Source organism: Aedes aegypti, chromosome 2 (genome assembly GCF_002204515.2).
Source record: "Aedes aegypti strain LVP_AGWG chromosome 2, AaegL5.0 Primary Assembly, whole genome shotgun sequence".
In the NCBI taxonomy this organism is placed as follows: Eukaryota; Metazoa; Arthropoda; class Insecta; order Diptera; family Culicidae; genus Aedes; species Aedes aegypti.
In genome coordinates this window covers 83,735,429-83,745,678 of record NC_035108.1, presented here as the reverse complement: position 1 = coordinate 83,745,678, position 10,250 = coordinate 83,735,429, and the positions used below count along the sequence as shown (strand labels likewise).

Sequence of the window (10,250 nt, the reverse complement as noted above, 5' to 3'; positions counted from 1 at the left end):
AAAACCAGTGCATCTGCATTCCAAGGGACCATCGAGTTAGCCATGAAAACCAAATTTTCTATGGTTCTCTAACTCGATATCGAGATACGGAATATCGAGTAAGGGAGAGTTAACTGTAGTATATTTTAATTGGAAGCTCTTCAGTGTTTTTTAACCAAAATGGTCCTCAAAGGTGAAGATGCATCGCAGCCAAACATCAAACAGGACTAGATACCCGTTCACCCTGAAAATTTTATCGATTGGAGATCACCAGCAAGTGACCAATCGATCAAGTTTTCGGTGCGAATGATAGTCTGGTTCTCTAGATTTGTGCTTTTCAAAATTCGAGATATGATTTAGACGCATCTTCACCTTAAGTCACTCTCTCCTTGCGGTATACGTTTAGAGAGACTTACGCGAATCATTTTCAGGATTTTGATGAACTTCTCCTCAGGTACCACGAGAAAAATCTTCAGGAATTCCTCTGCTGATTTCTCCGGAGATTCCTCCTGGCATCCCTTCAGAAATTCCTCTAGAGTTTGTCAACCAGAAATTCCAGAATGGGCTCCAGGAAACCCAATGCATATGGCACCAGTAATTTCCAATAATTAGTCGGTTTCTCCAGTAGCGGATCTACCTACACTCAAAATAATCCAAACGTCATTGCTACGTGAAAACATACGTAGTTTTTTTCCATCGCACTTTTCACGTAGCACTCACGTGGATCATAGGTAACACAGAATGAACGCATGAACTATTGAACATCACCGGCGTTACACGTCAGAGCTACGTGGAATATCCCGTATGTTTTACTTAGCGGTTTGATAGATCCGAGAGGAATCGCAGGGCTGTTACAACAGGCGCGAATTTCGCGATTCTCGCGGATTTCGCGATTTTCGCGGATTTGTAGCGGATTTGGCCAGCCAAGCGCAAAAATCGCGGGTGGATAAAATTTTGTCGCGAAAATCGCGGATTTCCTAAATCATGCGGCATAAATTGCAGTTATATATATACATAATTAGGAAATTTCTATTTGGAACAGAAAATTCAAGTCTTCTCCTTGAGAGCAATGAAGTTCAGTTAGTATAGTAACTGATATCAAAAATATTGTTCAAGAAAATATAAAAAGCAGAAATATTTTATTTGTAAATCATTTTCATTTTATTTGGAGTAATTTTTCTCGAGGGTCGCTAGCCAATCAAGAGGTAGTTCCTACCTAAATTCTTAATGACACTAATCTAAAATTCAACTGATTCTATTGACGGCGATCTATAGGTTCTTAACTTTAAGATAAACTGAAAATAGAATATTTTCAGATCCTGTGAATTTGAAGGACATTTCTCTTTCGTTTAAAATCTTAGAAAATGGCGCTCGTCAATACAACTCAGAACATTTGGATTGACATTTAAAATATTTGAAATCATAAATGTGTCAAATCTACTAATCATGAATATGCTAAATTGGTTCAGCTTTATTACATAAATGCATGCCTTCAAAATTTGTACGGATAATATGCGGACACTCTGACTGAGTGTTGGCGCTGCTGTCATAGTTGGTTACCCTATGAAATCTTAGGATCAATAGAAAAGTTCCCTTTAACAATTGCTTCGCAGTCAGATTAGGAGTTTTGTCAGTGAAAAATATTGTAAATCTAGAAGATACAAATTACTCGAAGTTAATGGAAAGCAGCACTGAAAATTGTATGTTTATTTAATGAAATGTTTGATGTAAATAGAACTAAATAAAATTTCTTGCAGTTTAGTCTGATCACCATAAAACCATTTGACGATCTGCTTTGAAAACCATTGCAACGATTGAAGCACCACCACAACACCCAAATAACCAACAAACTTATAAGGCCATTGTACAGCTAATATAGGGCATGCCAGCCCTGAAATATTGGCAGGCAGGGCGAATTGAAGTGCTATTTGGTTAGTTGGGCACAGCGGTTGAAAAATTAGCACCGGGTGAAACCGCTCAAAATAATAGAAGTTTCGCTTGGTAAATTTTTGTTCAGCAACAATTTTGTAAATATAAATAATCATTTATAAATTTGCAAATTTGGAGAAAACTGTTGAGAACCGATGAGTGAAGGAAAATAAAAAAAATCATAATGCAGTTGATATCAAAACTACTATTATTTTGAGCGATTTTGGTGCTTAACTTATCAACCACACACTTCGAAAAAATCATTGAAATTTACGTCATATGATCCCGCCATATTGAAGCAAGTAAAATGACTTGAACCTAAGTCACAAATGACGTAATTTTCCGTCACAATGGACTGAATATTATTCGAATTACAAAAATTTTCAGTCACATTGGACGTAATTTTACAAGAATGACGTATTTTTAAGTTCTAATGCCATCAAATTTATCAATTTATCATTATCAAAATCAAATCGAAATCATTATCAAATTATCAAATGCAGTACTATGACAAGTTTTGTGATAATGGAATAGAAGATTTTTAGAATTCTCTGTCAAAATTGCATGCGTTTTGCTCATAGGAATACAAAGTTACAGCATGCCAAAGTTGAGCATATTGTATGAAAATCGGCTTTCACTACTTTTATTCTGAACACAACTGTATGTACATCACATTTTCAATACTTTTGTGTAAAATAGTAAGCTCCGCATGATTAAAATGAGTAGTTAACAAATATTTTTTTATAAAATTGTATTGTTCTTTTTTTGTTAATTTTTTTGAATTTCATTTGTTTTAAAAAGTTTTAATATTTTCTAAAACAATATGATGGTGTTTGCCTATCCATGTATCTCATTAAAATATAAAGTATTGGCGATCTAATCGTATAATGGCAATGTTTTCGCTCTCGATAACATAATCACTTGAAATATAGTTTAAAGTTAGATGAGATGAAAATTCAAAATATAAAATATCAATTTAAGGTTTTCTATGCTTCTAATTGACAATGTAAAATTACTGTGTGTTTTTCATCTTAAAATATGTTTAATAACTTTTTTTTGCATCTCCTATTGTATGCAATTGTGTTAAGTATTGTTGCAAACCGGGCCTCCTCTCTGCTTGTAGCGACACTACCATTTATGAAGTTGCACGATTTTATACAAAAAATATATTGAAGTGTTGATGACAAATAAATTTCGAGTGAGTTTTTTGAGTACAATTTACACTACCCTAAATGTTGACAGAAAAGCGTATAACAACTTTTCTTGATCAATGGTAGATACTTTAATATATGGCGAAAAAAATCACTTAGTGCCATTAAAAACTAGTTTTGGATCAAGCACGTTTAGGCATTTTTTTTATAATGAGTAGTAAAGATGTCAATGAAACAGAATTTTTTTTAGGCGCGGATTGGTGTTTCTAGGCGCGGATCGAATTTTTGAAGTCGCGATTTTCGCGGATACGATTTTAAGATTGTTGTAACAGCCCTGGAATCGCCAATGGAAGTTATCAATATATTTTAATGTAAACTACCCTGGTACTGGTTTCTGGAAGTTTCTTTTTTTCCAATTTGACATTAAGAAGATTAAATAAGCGTGGAATTTAAATATTTATTCTATTCAATCGCTACAAGTGCATTTTTATTCAAATAACCAATTACACATTTATCAATTCACCGACAGTGCACAAGTATTTGCTCTTGCTTAAGTACCCCGCTTACACTTAAAACCGATGAATTAACAACTGGTTAGTGGGTACTGACGGTATATAAATAAATCAAATTACTGCTTGAATTTGTTGGCCATTTCATAATAGTTTCCCGCAGTGAGTATGTTTAATTCGCCTTCAACAGTGTTCCGTGTTCCAGTTTACTGCATACGCTGTAATGATGTAACATCAGATATAGAACACAAATTAATATAGAAGTCTCAAAAATCCTAACCATTTTTACCTTGTAAACGATTTCAAAAATGTTGTAAAGCTCCTCGAGCTTTAAAAAAACAGTGGATGTCCACTTCGCTCTTGAACACAACACCGAATGAATGCGAAATGCGGTTGTCAAAATGAATTCAAGTGCCGATGTGAATTTCACGTAGCTATGATAGGTTAGCCATGGTAAGCATTACCGGGTCATCACTTGCTGTTAAATAATGGTAAGGTAAACATTACCTTAGTCAGGTGAAGTCGAGACAAAATGAATTTCAAACGATCTACGTGATTTTTCACGTAGCAATGACGTTTGGATTATTTTGAGTGTAGGGACGTTCTGATATTGCGAAGTATCGATATTTAATTCGATACGACTATCGAAACAAAGTATCGATACCACCGATATATTGATTCAAAATATCGATATATCGGAAAATCATATGATATATTGTCTGTCTCGAGATAAATCCAATGAGCCATTTCTCGAAAACTTATTCTAACAGACTCAAGTCAAAAAAGTATACAAACTTACTTTATCGATTCTACGTGTTTCGCAGACGAAATTCTACACGTTGCGCTCTGAACCAACTCGATTTTTCACTTTTAAAACGTTTAATTTCCGGATTTACAAAACGACGAAAGTAAGATTCTCAACTTTCGCAACCTAACCACTACTTTCGCCGCCCCGCTGTATGGAGAGACAAAGTGACTTAACCACGAATCAAAACAAAACACTACTTGAGCCGATTTTACACTGGTAGAAAAACGTCGAAAGTAACTGAATAAATCGGCTTATCATTTTGTAATATTTTTTTTGTGGGAAATAACAGGAACTCCCTAGTTTTTGAACGCGAGCTTAATGTATGCAAAATTTAAGCGATGTACACGGCGAAAAAAAATTAAAAAGTTGATTAATTTTAAAACAGTTTTAAAAGACAGGTTGTGATTCTTCTGAATTAATTTTCTCAAAACCATATGAAAGTTACTTACGTCGATTTGAAAAAGTAATCGAGATTTTACGAAGCTGATCAATTGACAGGAGACCTGGAAGAATTCAATCATCGACATCAGTTTTCGCGATGATGATGGTTAATGACTGTGCGCATTTCTAGCGTAGCTTTTCATCCAGGCAAAATCATAAATGGAGAAGAGTTATTAAAATATTTCTGATCACAAAAGTGCCTTTTTATGTGCAAACATGTGCAAGGTAACAAAGAGGTAATTGATACAATAACTAGGTGTAATGTTGCAATAACAAACATTTTCGGATCTCTTTTTTGTCATTTTCTCCATGTCCCCGAATTATTATCGTATTGTAAGCGGTTTATCTTTACTACTATATTACAGATTCCGATACCGCGCACTTCATCATTGTCCCCGAAGGAGATGAATCGGAAGTGGAGAATTTTGATATGAGCGACGATGAAGATGAAGTAAACCAGTTGACGGTGCTTCCACTGCCGGAAAACATTGAAGTTATTGATTATACGTCTGAAGTGGATGACTCAGGTAAAGAAGAAGATAAGGAACGACCCAGTTCTTCTAAGAAAGATATACAGTCATCAGTCTTAACTCGATCCAAGAAAAAACGTTGTTCCCGAAGAACTGGTCAGTCTGTCCCAAAGTGGAGTAAAAACGAACATGTATCTGTGACGCCTCCGAACTGTGATAGTACGTATCCTGCACCTCCTAGAAAACCGATGACGCCTTACCAATATTTCTCGCTATTTATGGACAAAAATATTATAACCGATATAACCTCTGAGACCAACAAATATGCTGAACAAGAAACCGGTGAGGATGCATTCATAACTTGTGGTGAAATCGAGCAATACTTAGGGATCTTGTTGCTAACCGGCATTGTAAAAATGCCATCTTTCCGTATGTACTGGTCTGGGGAAACAAGATACGCGCCAATAGCAGATGTTATGAGCCGGAATCGTTTTGAAGAAATAAAACGGTTCATCCACTTCAACGATAATGCCTCCATGAAGCAAAGAGGGGAACCTGGATACGATAAACTTTTCAAAATACGTCCTTTCATTGATGCAGTAAAAGCGAATTTTCTAAAAATTGAGCCGGAACCGGAACAGAGCATTGATGAAATAATGGTTCCATCAAAAGCCAGATGCAATATTCGACAGTACAATCCCAACAAACCTCATAAGTTTGGGATCAAAATAACCGGACGGGCAGGCAAAAGTGGATTCTTACATGATTTTGAAGTTTATGAAGGGAAAACCTGCCATGGTTCTGCAAGTACATGGGGAGTTAGCGGTGATATTGTTCTAAAGTTAGTTTCTACGCTGGAACAACATAAGCACTTTCGGGTATTCGTCGATAATTAGTTTTCTTCATATGCTGTTGTTAAGGAATTACAACAACGTGGGTTCGTATATACTGGTACAATCAGAAAGAATCGCATACCAAAAGTCGTTATGAAGTCAGACGAACAATTGAAGAAAGATGGCCGTGGCTCTCATGATTCTAGGACATCTGATGATGGAATCAAGGTTGTCAAGTGGATGGATAACAAAGTTATACAAGATATATCTACATACGGTGATATTCAGCCTACAGATACGGTAACCCAAATAAGTTTAATTTATTTGTTCACTTATTTTTTTTTTATTTTTTTTATCGTAGGTGAAACGATGGTCTACAAGAGAAAAACAATTTGTGGACATATCTAGACCAGCAGTCGTCAAAGATTATAACCAAGCTATGGGAGGTATCGATTTAAACGACCAGTTGGTAGCCATTTATAGAACCGATATAGGCACGAAGAAGTATTACCTTCGAGTTTTTCAACACCTCTTGGACGTTTGTGTAGTGAATGCATGGCTCCTGTATCGTCGTCATTGCTTCCAAAGAGTGGATGAAGCACATATGACGTTATTAAACTTTCGAATGGATGTCGCCAGTTCCCTTATCAAATACGGGAAGCATATTGCAAAACGGCGGGGAAGGCCATCGAAAGCAGAACTAGCCGCTGAGACGAAGAAACCTAAGGTTGTGCAGGCAACACCAACGACAGATGTTCGTTATGATGGATTGTCTCATTGGCCTGAAACTGCCAATAGGCAACGATGCCGTCAATGCAATCAACGTAATTATTTTACGTATTTCAAGTGTTCAAAATGTAAGGTTCCGCTTTGCCTGACAAAAGAAAGAAACTGCTTTTCGGCATACCATCAATTTCCAACGTGAACCCCTTTGACGCTTCTACAGAGCGCAGTGCAACGATGTAAATGCTACCTGTATGCATATGCAAACATTTTTTTTTTGCTTGAAGAAAGTCTCTTTAAAGAGAGCTACGATTTATAGATATCTGCTAAATATGTTCTATAATCATCGATATTCTTGTTTGGAAAGGATTAAGTAAATACACCACATTTTTTGTTCAACAAAAGCGTTTTAAGAAAACACATCTGAAACTATACGATGAAGACATAAAGTACTCTATGTTCCTGGTGGTGCCTCAGAGCACCATCTCATATTTGATTTTAAATTATCTAGGACACTAATTCATAGCTAAAAAACAAGGTTTTATTCTATGATTTTGCGCTAAAATGTACATTTCTATTTTTAATCATGTAAAAAAGTCATGGGCGGGATAGGGTTAATGGTGTTCCTCTCCGGCTGCAACTGGACACGGGATCCGATGTGTCGATCATTTCGCACCGTTCTTGGTCGACCGCAAACGAAAACTGCAACGTGTCAAGCAAGAACAGCGTCCGGAGAGCCTCTGGATCTTGTCTCGGAGTTGCAGTATGGCATCACCCTAAACAACGTCACGAAACAGGGTAAGTGTTACGTTGCCGCTCCTAACGTTCAGCTTGACATTTTGGGAATTGATCTTATGGATATGTTTGGATTGTGGAACCAATCAATCACGTCGTTTTGCAACCAAGTGACCATTGAGGAAACCCAAGAACTCAAAAGACCAGTTGCGTACAGCATGGAGAGCGTGGTGGAGGAGGAACTTCATCGGTTGGAGAGTTTGGGAATCCTGAAAAAGGTCAACTTTTCCGACTGGGCGGCCCCAATAGTTGTCGTCCGTAAACCGAACAGGCGGTTCGGATATGCGCCGATTTCTCAACAGGCCTGAATTCTGCGTTAGAACCAAACTGCTACCCTCTTCCATTACCCGAGGATATTTTCACGAAGATGGCCAATTGTCGGTATTTCAGCCACATTGATTTATCCGACGCTTATCTTCAGGTTCCTGTCGACGAGACAAGTCAGCAGCTTTTAACCATTAACACCCACAAAGGCCTATATCAGTTCACCAGACTATCACCCGGTGTGAAATCGGCCCCGGGGGCCTTACAACAAATAATGGACACAATGCTCGCTGGACTCAAGTTCACTGTTTGTTATTTAGATGACGTTCTGGTCGGAGGACGCACCAAAGCAGAACATCAACAAAATCTCCAAAAAGTTCTCGCTCGCTTACAGGAATTTGGCTTCACGGTGCGCATTGAAAAATGTACCTTCAGTATGCGTCAAGTGAAGTACCTGGGCCAAGTTTTGGATGGAGACGGTATCAAACCTGACCCAGATAAGGTGGCAGCAATAGTCAATATGCCACCCCCACATGACGTGCCCACTCTTCGGTCGTATTTGGGTACAATTAATTACTATGGGAAGTATGTTAAGGAGATGCGCACTCTTCGACAATTGCTGGACGAGCTCTTGAAGGTGGACACCAAATTCGATTGGTCGCCCGCCTGCCAGAAGTCATTCGACCGTTTCCGAGAGCTACTTCAATCGCCATTACTGCTCACCCATTACAACCCATCAGTGGACATCATTGTTTCAGCAGATGCTTCATCCGTCGGGCTGGGAGCCCGCATTGCGCATAGATTCCCTGACGGATCTGTGAAAGCCATCTACCATGTGTCCCGTAGCTTGACTGCTGCTGAACCAAATTACAGCCAAGTAGAGAAAGAAGGCCTGTTCGCCGTGACTCGGTTCCACCGGATGTTGTACGGTAGAAAATTTACCCTTGAAACCGATCACAAGCCGTTATTACAAATTTTCGGCTCGAAAAAGGGCATTTCCACCTACACTGCCAACAGGCTACAACGGTGGGCCCTTACGCTTCTTCTCTACGACTTCGAAATTTGCTATGTCTCCACCGACAGCTTCGGTCACGCGGACGTACTATCAAGACTAATCAATAGCCACGTGCGGCCCGAAGAAGAATATGTTATTGCCTCTCTAGAGTTGGAACACAGCGTTCGAGCCACCATCAATGAATCGATGCAAGCTTTCCCTCTCTCGTTCAAGGTCATTCAAGGGGCAACCAAAAGAGACGACTGCTTACTTCGAACCATACGTGACGTCAATGAAGGTTGGCCATCGAATAAAAAGAATATAGCTGATCCAGCTATCGAGCAATTTTATTTACGTCGTGAATGTCTTTCCATTGTTGCTGGATGCCTCATGTATGGTAAGAGATTAGTCATCCCATCAGGCTGTCGCAAGAAAGTGCTCGATCAACTGCACAAGGGGCACCCTGGCGTCGAACGTATGCGGTCCGTATCTCGTCAGTATGTTTATTGGCCGAATATAGACGACGACGTGTCCAAGTTTGTCCGTTCCTGCAACGAGTGCGCAAGCGTAGCCAAGACGGATCGAAAAACGAACCTGGAGTCCTGGCCCGAACCAGCAAAGCCGTGGCAGCGTCTGCATTTGGATTTCGCCGGCCCTTTAGATGGGAGCTACTTTTTGATTCTGGTCGATTCCTTCACAAAGTGGCCGGAAGTAGTTCGAACGAAGGACATCACTACAGCAACAACCTTGCGAATTCTCCGTGGAATCTTTGCAAGATACGGACAGCCGGAAACGTTAGTTACCGATAATGGAACTCAGCTAACCAGTGACAAGTTCGAAGCATATTGTGCAGCAAATGGAATCATCCACCTCAAAACTGCTCCATATCACCCGCAGTCCAATGGACTTGCAGAGCGGTGTGGCGATACATTTAAAAGAACCCTAAAAAAAATCATCGCCGAGGGGGAAGCCCTCGACGAAGCCATCGATAGTTTTCTGCTTTGCTACAGATCAACTCCCTGTCGCAGTGCTCTGGATGGAAAATCTCCTGGTGAATTACTGTACGGTAGGCCGATACGAACATATTTGGAACTGCTCCGGCCACCAACACCGTACAATGAATCAACAGATGAACAAGAGAAGCAGTTCAATCGGAAGCATGGAACGAAAGCTCGCGAGTACCATCCTCACGATCTCGTCTGGGCTAAAGTCTACTCAGCAAACAGCAAACCGTACAGCCTTTATTAACAGGCGGAGGTGTTGGGATGACAACCCTATCCCAATAACGGACGCAACCGAAACAACCACCAAGGCTCTTACGCTGACAGCCGTCAGCTTGTGACAGATGTCATGG

General features: G+C 39.3%; 1 long non-coding RNA gene across 1 annotated transcript; it reads right to left on the bottom strand.

The window, feature by feature from the left end:
* Nucleotides 1-3,496: 3,496 nt before the first annotated feature.
* Nucleotides 3,497-4,142, bottom strand: LOC110677238. Its single transcript, XR_002501046.1, has 2 exons — nucleotides 3,858-4,142; nucleotides 3,497-3,786 (listed from the first exon to the last, which is right to left on the bottom strand). It is a non-coding gene; the product is annotated as an uncharacterized LOC110677238 (long non-coding RNA).
* Nucleotides 4,143-10,250: the final 6,108 nt, after the last annotated feature.